This window comes from Mastomys coucha, unplaced genomic scaffold (genome assembly GCF_008632895.1).
Source record: "Mastomys coucha isolate ucsf_1 unplaced genomic scaffold, UCSF_Mcou_1 pScaffold20, whole genome shotgun sequence".
Lineage (NCBI taxonomy): Eukaryota > Metazoa > Chordata > Mammalia > Rodentia > Muridae > Mastomys > Mastomys coucha.
In genome coordinates, this window is record NW_022196903.1 from 28,160,689 (window position 1) to 28,171,914 (window position 11,226).

Here is an 11,226-nt window from a genome sequence, read left to right on the forward strand (position 1 = left end):
GGCAATAGTGCCTGAAGATTACCAAGGTTGTTCTCTGGTCTCCAGGTCTATGTTTATATATCCACATACATGCACCCACATATATACAAAAGTGTGCACACACATCGGGACAGAGAGAGGGGGAGGAGGATGCTCTTGCTCTTGAGAGACATGTGCTCATATGAGGTGTGAGGTTCTGAGTGGTCCTGCTTTGGATGTTCTGGGGAAAGTGTCTCTCTAGGTGGTGAGCATACTGAGTGAGAGTCATGTTAGGATCCATCATTCAAAGTTTTCTGTGGATACGGACATTTTCAGAAAACAGAAATAAAATTCTCTGCTTCATGCACACTCTATTTTTAAACCTCACTCCCCAGGCAAACATTTGATAGATTGTCTAAATGTGTTATCTTCACTCTCAATTCCTATTCACTTTTCCTTACAATGGACCCTGGCTTCTTCACGTTCTGCTGAAATTACACTCACTGAGGTCAACCATAACAACCTTGTTGGGAAAACCGCGTTTGTGGGAACCAGTCTCTTTGATCTGTCTTCTGGGTTATGAAATTGCTCTTCAGCTGTGTCCAATTTAACGCTAAATGTATCCAATGAGTCTAATATTTCAGCTAAGTCTTAGCTTCAAGAAATTCTGTTCTCATTTCTAGAAGTTTGGTCTGGACTGGTGCTTTTTCTCATCTACTGTTCTCTGAGGCATCTTTTTATGGATAGGGACATTATAGTCTTACTTTTTAAGGTATCATTATAGATTTATGGAAGGCATTGATACACAAAACTTACATTTATAAAATATATAGCCTGAAAAAGTTAACAGATGTTAACATCCATGGAAACGTCCCCATGATCCAGATAATGAGCATACCCTTTAGTTTCCAAAGGTTCCCTGTATCCCTTTCTAGTTCCTCTCTTATGCATATTATACCCACAAGTTCCCAGGCAGCAACCTGTCTGCTTCCTGTAACTATAGCGAATTAAGTTTTTAAAATTTATTTATTTATTTTAAAATTTTATTTATTTATATGTGTGTGCCTGTGTGTATGTGCGTGTGTGTGTGCATTCGTGTGTATGTGGGTGCTGGCAGAGGCTGCTGAATCCCCTAGAGTTGGGGTTGCAGGTAGTTAACAAATATGGGTTCTAGGAGCTAAACTCTGGTCCCCTGCAACAGCAACAAGGACTCTTAACCACTGAGTTACCTCTCCAGTCCATAAAAATTTAGATGATAAAGTCATCAGCAGATGTATCTTTTTGGTGACTTTCACTTAGCACACTAATTTTAAAGTCCATTATTGCACAAAACCATAGTTTAGAAACATTCCTTGAATAGTTGTGCTAGAATTTATTTATTTAACCTTTTATTGATTCTTTGTGTGTTTCACATTTGTACCTCAATCTCATCTTCCCACCCCTTCATACCCACCTCCTCTGTTGCAACCTTCCCCCAAAAGATAAAAAGAAAAAAAAATCTCATGGAAGCTGTGGTGAGCCACAGTGTGTTTCAGAGTACACCCTTTTATCCACACTGCTTTGCTTGCAAATGTTCCTTGCAATTGGTCTGATCCAAGGCCTCTGACAACTGCTACACCATCAGTACTGTATCCTCACTTGGACTCCTCTTGGATACCCTGTTGTGGCCCTGTGTCTTGGAGAACCTGTAGCTTTGGATCTGTAGGACTGGTTCCTTTCACATGCTCCTACTGTTAATAGATGGGGTAGATGTTTGAGGCCAACTCAAAGTGCTGGATCTGAGTTGAGGAGTAGCTGAGCCCATCAATCTACCAGCTTTCTCGCACTCACATCACCAGTATGAGCTCTTCAGCACTGCCTCAGTAGAACACTCAATGCCCCAGCTGGCAATGGGCAGAGGCCACTTTTCTCCTTTTATTCCCTCAAGGCCAGCTTGCCTGCATCTACTAGGATGGGTCAGCTATGCAAGGAGGGTCAGCTTTCTTGTGCTGCCCAGGGGAGGTACAGGGCCTGCTCTCTTGAGTGAGGCAGCAGGTGAGGGTCAGGAACAGCTCTCTTGCTCCTATGACTTCAGGGCCAGTGCTCCTGCCTGCCACAGGTGGTGAGGGACAAAGTGGGAGGAGGGCATCTCTCCCTTGCCCACACCACTGCATGGTAGACAAGTAGTAGGCCAGCTCTCCTGCTCTCCCAGGATGCCCAGCCAAGTAGTGGGGCTGGCTCTGTACAGTCCTCACATATTAATGAGACCCCAGACATTCACACAGACCAGGGATATCGCCTAGCCTTTGGTGGTAACATACCCCCTCTGCTGCAGGGCTACAGACCCAGATGTGGCCCTTGGCAGCAGCATGGACCAAGATCTCACCATGGCCTTAGGTGGCATCAGGCTGTTCCTCACTATCCTTGAGTCTCCAGTTCACTTCTCTTAATTGTGCTCACTTCTCTTTACATCCTTGTTTCTCTTTCTCTTCCACCTCTCCACCACTTACTTGCTCATCTTAGTGGCACCCCGGGCTTCTCAGTGTCTGGGGTCATCTCAGGAGTGCTATGCCCTGCCCTGCCCATGCTGTGTGGCACCAGGTAGAGGTTGTCTCAGGGGTGTTCTACCAGCCTGGCATCAGGGTGGGTATTGTTTTGGGCATGAGCTCTCCCTTAATTTGAGTTCCCAGGGATCACTATATACATACAGTCTTTAAGCACTATAGTGAATTGGTATTCCCCTCACCTTCTCCGACCCCTAGGGTACTGCAACAGGCACAGCAGCCAACCAATCTTGCATCCCTCAGTGGATCTCAACAGGCAGCATTGCTCCCCTGTGCAACACCCCAACACATGTTGTTTCCCTTCTCCCACTAGAATTTTATTTAATCATGTACTTTGATGAATGAATTTACTATTCAGGTTGGGACTATTACAAACAAGTGGTTGTGTGTGTGTGTGTGTGTGTGTGTGTGTTTGCTATACACATTTGTGAGAACTCAGTGAACCATATATACACAGTTTTAAGTATAATGCATAAATATATAAAAATAATATATAAAAATGCATTTCATTTTTCTTTAGTAAATACCTAGCAGCTGACAGATGGATCATATTGTAAGTGCATGTTAAACTCTTTAAGAAATGCTAAGATCTTTTCCAAAGGCATTATTACTACTTTATGTTAACCTCAGAAGGGTAAGTAGCACATAGGAGTTACAGTTTCTCTGCAACCCTCTTCAACAATTGTGTGGTAGAACTCTGAGTCATAAACATTCCACTATGTGTGTGGTCTCCTAATGATTATCGACACTACACATCTTACTTCACATGATTATTTACCTATATATCTTCTCTGGTGAAGTGACTTCTCAAGTTTTTTGACCATTTTAAAGTATAATCAGCTTCTTAGTATTGAGTTTTAAGAAATCCTTTAAAATGTTTTTTAAATTATTTGTGTGTGTGTGTGTGTGTGTGTGTGTGTGTGTGTACAGGTGAATGTGCAGGATAAAACATGCATGTAGGGGTCAGAGAAAAACATGGAAGAGTCAGTTCTCTCTAGGAACCATGTAAGTTCTGGGGATCAAACTCATGTTTTCAGTCTTAGCAGCAAGCATTTTTACACATTAAGCCTAAACCACAGCCCTCAACCTTCTATTTTTATGGAACCCAATATATCTACCCATTTTATTCCCATTTACTGATTTTTTAATAGAAAGCTTATTTGTTTGGAATGCTGAGAACTGAAGTCATGTTAGTTGTGTCCACCACTGAATAGTCTTGACTTTTTCTTTTGCTCACTGTAGGGTGATTTTGTATGTTTTGTATTGAATCTAAGAATTCTCTAAGGTCACTGGCTCTTTCTTCTATGCTTACTTCAAGTATTGTTGCATTTTTGAGTTTTCTAATCAGATCTAAAATCCACTTTGTTCATTTTTATGTAATATATCAACGGTTTTGTATATATTATCCCATTAGTCCTGAATCACGTGTTGAAAATTTGTATTTATTCAATTATATATCTTTATACCTTTGTGGAAACTCAGTGAACCATACCTGTATGCGGGTATTTTTAGACTTTTTCTTCTGTTCCCTTGATTTAGTTTGTACCTTTATTTCTAATGCTATGCTGTTTTAATTGCTGCATCTTTATAATAAATCTTGAAATTGGATAGCACAAGACAAATATTGGGCCTCTTACCTCTTTTTTGCATTAAAAATTAATTATTTTATTTATTTTCATGTGTATAGGTGTTTTGCCTACACATCTGTCTATGTGCCATGTGCATGCCTAGTGCTCAAGGAGGCCAGAAGAGTGAGTCTTGTCACCTGAAACTGGAGTTACAGACAGCTGTAAGCCACCATGTAGGTGATGGAAATGGAGCCTCTCTTTTCTGCAAGAGCGAAGAGTGCTCTCAACTGCTGAGCCATCTCTCTAATTCCTATTTCTGGACTTCTAAAAGAATCTCATCCACTGTGCATGCCAGAAAACAGAGCATCATCCTGGAATCCTGGACTTCTCATTTCTCAATGTCTGATAGTATTCTCCAACCTTCCTATGGCTACTGTCATCAGGATGCGGTGGCGCACGCCTTTAATCCTAGCACTTGGGAGGCAGAGGCAGGTGGATTTCTGAGTTCAAGGCCAGCCTGGTCTACAGAGTGAGTTCCAGGACAGCCAGGACTACACAGAGAAACCCTGTCTCGAAAAAAAAAGAAAGAAAGAAAGAAAAAGAAAAAAAAAAAACAAAAACCAAAAACTATGGCTACTGTCTATCTGTCTGTCTGTCTTTCTGTCTGTCTGTCTACCTACCTACCTATCATCTCTATATCCCTATCTTGCTAATGTGGAAGGAGATCTTCTCTGCTCTGCTATTATTTTATACCAACTCCTTTGTATGGAGCTAAATAAATAATTTCTCAGAGGACACATTAATGAATGGATTAACTTAACATGAGATTTCTCGAAAGCTAGTCTATTGACTGGTTCCCTTCATCCATGACACAGCCAGTATACTTTCAGCAATGCAACTGGAGTAACGTTCCAAGGGAGTCTGGGCTGGGCAAGTGCATCCTTTTTAAACCTCTTCAACATCCCCTCACCACCAGACTTCTCACATTGATTCCCATCCCTTTCCTCCTTCTGGACTGTACTCACTTCACCACAGTGTCTTCATGTCCACATCAATGTTTGAGCCCACCTCCTGTCATCCACACCCTTTACCAACTTGAACCAACGTTTTGCCGCTATTGTTCTCCTTTTCCCTTCCAACAGATTACTTTTTAGTTGTGTTTTATGCTTCTTTTGAGGTGTTTTCCCTAAATCTACAGTATCTCAGTTAAATATTTTTATATTTTTCTCAGAACACCAGATATTGCATGCTTTAATCAGTACCCATAGAAAGATCTGAGGAAGCAGGAAACTGGACCATGTTGTTCACCATTGTCTATTGGAACATGGTCTGGACATACTTTAACCACTATGATTTGAACTATGACTCTGAATTGCAAAACAACATTGTTTCAAACTCATTGTTCTATAGTCATATTAAAAACTCTTTAGAAGACATCATTAATTTGAAAGAGAGCAAGAAGGAGATATGGGAAGGTCTGAAGAAATTAAACCTAAGGCAGAAATGGTGTGATTATATTATTCCAAAATAAAACAAAATAGTTAAATAAAAAAATATATGAACTTGAAAAAAACCCTTTCAAACAGTTTGACTTAACATGTTTGAAAATTTTTCATTTTCTATGAAGACACTTTTAATGATATCAAATGCTAAGCTTCAGTGAGTACAGAACCATTTGGAGAACTTGGAGTTTCAGACTCAGAACCCTGTTTCAAGATTTCTTAATTCAGTATATCTGAGAATAGGGCAAGACAGCTACAATTTTTACAAGCATTGTATTTATCAAGGTAACTATAATGAATAACCACCAAACTTGAGATTGCTAACACAACACAAGGTTCACATCTTGTTTGTATCCTTGTCCAAGTAGAATAATAGCTTTCTTTGCAGAGATTAAAGGACTTGCTCTGTCCAACTTCTGAGTTCTATCATCTTTTAGGAACATGAAACCCTTCATGGAAAAACCTTGTCTTTAGCTAAGCAATACAAGATGATTGAGAAAGAAATGGATCTAGTATTTGAGGAGTTTGGGTGGATTTACAGGCAGGCAATGAAGGCAGTAACCCAAGCGTGCCCCAAGCTGCCTTTCTAACAACAGCTGGGAAGCAGCTTGGAGTCTCATGACAGAAGAGACATGGCTCTTGGTGAGCGATGACATTTCCTGTTTCTGGTGCCCTGTGCTTCAGACACACTAACCTATGGCCAGGAGCTTAAAAATCCCTAGAGTTTGATAAAACTCTGTTAATTTTATATGATTTCTAAGCATTATATTTAAATTTAATTTTAAGATATTTCAGATTTTTTTATTCCTTAGCTCTTATTTTAAAGTCAGTTAAATACATAAAGCTGAAGATGTATCTCCATTTCTAAAGGATTTGCTTTGCTTGCATGAAGCCCTGGGTTTTGTTCTCCAACATCACAAGAAATGGAGGTGATGGCAGATGCCAGCACACTGGAACAGGCAGCACAAAGATCAGAAGTTCAGTGTCACTCCCCTCTACATAGAAAGCCCAAACCTGGGGTATCTGATACCAATACCGTGACTAAAAAGAGAAAAGGAAATCAAACCAAAACAACAACAGACAAACAAAAACAAAACAAAAAAACCAGAGGAGAGGAACAAGGGATGTTAAATGGGACCTCTCTTGCTGTGTGGGCAATCTTAGGGTGAAAAGCCGTTTTCACTTTCACCTAAGGGATCCTTTCAGTGAGTCCCATTTCCCCAGCTTCCGCTGAGTTAAATGTGTGTAACTTTCAGGTCTTATCATTGATTCTTTTCACGCAGCAGGGGAAGGAGGGTGAGTCCAGGTAAAGCACTTCAGCTCTTCAGAAGGAAAAAAAAAAAAGGGCCTCTTGGTAATTAATTCTATTTCTAGCCCTCGCTCCACTCGGGTGGCTTTACATCTTTGCATTTTATTTTTTCTTTTATGTGAGAGCTCACTCCAAGTCATAACCATTTGATCAATATTTTATTTTGCAGGTAAATGATTTTCTTCAGTAACTTCTCAGCAACTTACAACTTTTATTAACTGCTTTCTTAAGCAGGCTGCTTTCCGAGGAAGACTGCATGAGAGAGTAGTTCGCAAAGATTTTAACTTGTAAAAGAATGCTAATAAAACTATTATGTGCAAATTACCTGCACAATCCACATTTGGAATAACATTTTATCACCTCAAGAACAACTATTTAAAAGAGGTTTTTTTTTTTTTTTAAAGACTCCCACTCCTTCTTTTTTCTTGACTCAAGGGCTTAGGGGCTGTTTAGGATGTAGGTGATTTTGGTGTGGGGAGTGGTCCAGGGAGATGCTACTTCAGCTTTGAACATTCATAATCTACCTCCACCTTCTCCCCACTGCCCTGACCTGGGAAAGAGCCCTGTAGGCAACTGTAGACAACACCTGGTTGCTAAGCATTCTAAGTTGCTGAAGAAGCATTGAAGTGAGGAGAGGAGAAACTATTTGAATCCTTCTGTCTAAGCTCCCAACCAATTCATTCTACCGCCATATTTCCAATTCCCATTAATAGAGTAAGCACCTCTCAGTCCATCCCACCACTGCTGGGCTTTCCCATTGTGTGGGCCAGAATATTCTACACCAAACTATACATTTTGGAGAAGTATTAGGTTGAAGAAATCATACCAAATCTGGAAAGTCTCTTTGAGTTCACATTTTTAAAAAGTGTGAGGTGAGAGAAGGATGAGGGTGTTGTTGGCAAGAAGCTCCATGTCTACTTATTAAAAGAATCCTGCTCGCTTCCAGACCTTTCTCAAATGGCCAGGGGAAAGGGTGAGAAGAGGCTCAGCTTCCTTTTGAAGAAGCAAATGTTAGCTCTTCTAATGCAATCTAAAGTTCAAAGGATAAGCAGGTGGAGCACATCTGAGACACAGTGGCATGGGTTTTGTACACAATTCCAGGAATGAAAAACTCCCTTAAGCCCTTGAGAGGGCAAGAGCCAGAGGAGCTGTTGCCTGCTATTCTTTCTCTCTTGCTACTTGACTTGCTTTCTGGTGGCTGTTCTAATTACCAGAAGATAATGTACCAGTTTAATAACCTTTCCGCAGTTTGAACTCTTTGGACCATACTGGGTGGGTGTTTGAGGTTTTGTGTTCCCATCCTGGCTGCATAGAATGCATTTTGTGAGTAGTTTGGTGGTTTCTATACAGAATCATGGAAATGGTTGTGATCTGGGCACTCCTATCCCCTAGTTATCACAGACCCCAAGCTCTAGAAGGCTAATTGCCTTCTGGCTATGTGTTCTCAAGGAAGAACAATGTTTGGGCTCCTTGATCCTCCCCATTTGACAGACAGTAGCATCTTCTTATTCACTTCTAGCTGCGTCTCTGAGACACAATGGTGAAGGTTGGAGTGAACAGGTCTTCCTTTATAAGCCCCTAGTCATCAGGGAAGGCTTCAGCTATAGCAACAACCAATGACCCTTTCATTGGCTTCAGCTGTATGGTTTGCATATTCTAGTACAATTCCACTATGGCATGTTTTACACCAGAGACAAGGTGGAGGCTGCCCTATCAGGCTGATTCTGCCAACATCAAGCAGGGTAATGCTTGTGTTGAGTATGGTGTGGAGTCCATTGGTATCTTCACAGCCTTGGATAAACCTTAAACTCATTTGAAGGATTAAGGCAGAAGGACCATCATCTCTGTCCAATTGGTTAATGTTTCAGTGAAAGATGTATATTATGAGACACATGGTATCTCACTAAGAAGCAATGACTTCCGCACCACCAACTTAGTCTCCACATCCTGAAGAGACTCATGACTGCAGTTAATGGATGATAATAACTTTCACCAATAAATCTCTGAATTGCCCCTCTAGGAATGGCATGATGGCTATAGTCCCAATCAAAGCATTATCCCTGCATCTACTGATGTTACTAAAGCTATAGGTTGCATAAAAGTTTCACTGACATGGCCCTCTATGTCCCCACCTATCATATGCCAAATTTGGTAGCACATACAAAATTTGACTTGCTTCTTGTAGGAAAGTGTCAATTTTAATGATATCATGCAGGCAGTAAAGTGGGCATTAAAAAGGTACCTGAGGGCTATCCTGGAGTACATTCAGGACAAAGTTATTGCTTCAGACTTTAACAGTGACACTCATACTTCCACTCTCAGGGTTCTTACTGACATTGCCCCCAATCATCTGCTTATCAAGCTAAATGTCTGTTCTTTATCAAGTTAACTGTCATACCATTTCCTGGTATGACAGTTGATCTGACTATAGTAAACAAGGTAGTCCACATGACCATATAGCCTCCAAGGAGTCCTTGTTACCCACCCACCCTAACAAAACCACCAGAGGAAGAACAAGGCTCTCCAATGCTGGGAGTCCTTGCACCAACTCGGTGCTCAAATGCATTGACAATCTCCCTCTTACCATTTCCACTTCAGAAATGGGGGGCTTTAGAGAACCCTATTTGTCACAAAAGAAAAATAAATTTAACCAATAATGGTTTTGCAAATGGAAGACAAGAGAACATGAGGCTTTTAATATCTCATAGTAAGAATATGACATATAATCTCATTAAACCTAGATGACTTTTACATTAGAATGGGAAGTAGCTAATACAAATGCTGTGTCTCATGGAACATAAGGGGTAATTATAACATATGAATATAACATACCATGAATGTAACTGTTCATCGTATTCATCACAATAATAGCTACTTTAAAAATCTGTTGCTTGATGGACTGGAACTATGGCTCAGCAGTTAAGAGCACATGTTGCTCTTGTAGAGGATCACAAGTTAGTTCTTAGCACCCACATGGTGTCTCACAACTATCTGTAACTTCAGCTCTAAGGAGATCTGAAGCCTCTGGCCTCCTTGGGCACCTGCACACATTTGCACATCCTCTACCACACAAACACACATAGCCATAATTTAAAAAAGTAAAAATAAATCTCTGAGATGATCTACTATTTGAGCTCACATGTGCAATTGAAGCACCCAGGAGGTAGGAGGATCACTGAAGCTGGAGGGCCAGCTAGCCTGGCAAACACAGAAGTCAACTGCTGAGGACTGACACCTCAGGTTGTCTTCTAACTTCCACACATACATGAGTACAGTTTCATTCACACATATGCACACATGCACACATGCACGCATGCACATATTGCACACAAACACAGAAAGAAGAAAATTAAAGTATTTATAAATGTTAAATTTTAATTTATTTGTATTAATTAACATGATAATCAATTAATAATTAATAATATACAATAATTAGCTCCTAAATATTAAACAATCTTTAATGATTCTTGGCTTTAAAAATGTATCAACACTGAAATTACTAATTGGTAAGAAAGTGGCCACAAGTAGTCTCAGTAGTCAAAACCTGTCAGGCATAGCAAAGGAGAATGTCTAGCCTTAAATATATCAATTAGAAAATAAAAAAGAATAAAAATGAATGGCCTAGGGGCTGGAGAGATGGCTCAGTGTTTAAGGGCTCTGCTTGTTCTTTCAAAGGACTCAGGTTCAATTCCCAACACTCACATGGAGGCTCACAATTGTCTCTAACTTTCAGGAGATCAGACAACTTCTTCTGACCTCCATAGACACCAGGCACACATGTGATACACAGACATGCATGAAAGAAAACTACTAATATGTATAAAATAAAAACAATAAATTTTTAAAAATCACAGATCTTAAAAAAAATAATCAAACTAGTTATTCAGTACAGAGAACTTAGATAGAACAAAAAAGTGGAGACAAACTAGGAAAATAAATGTAGAAATTTGATGAAAATATGACTTGACCAATAGAAATAGAAACAATTATTTTTGAAAGAATAAAATAAACATAAATACCATTAAATAAACAAAATCTTGGAAATTCTTATAAACCTATAAGAGAAAAAAAAAATAGGCGCTAAGGATATCGCTCAGTTGGCAGAATACTTGTCTAGAAAGGTATGAAGCCCTGGATTCAATTCCCAAAATCCAAAAAAATCAGGTGCATTGGCATCCACTCTGATATCAACACTCAGAAGACAGAGTCAGGATAATAAGAAGTTGAAGATTATCCTTGGTTATATATTGAGATCCAAGTTGCTCTGGGATACTCTAGACCATGGTGGGGAAGGGGACACACAGGGAGGGGTAAACTTTAAAGAAAAACAATGGGCAAACTAAAGT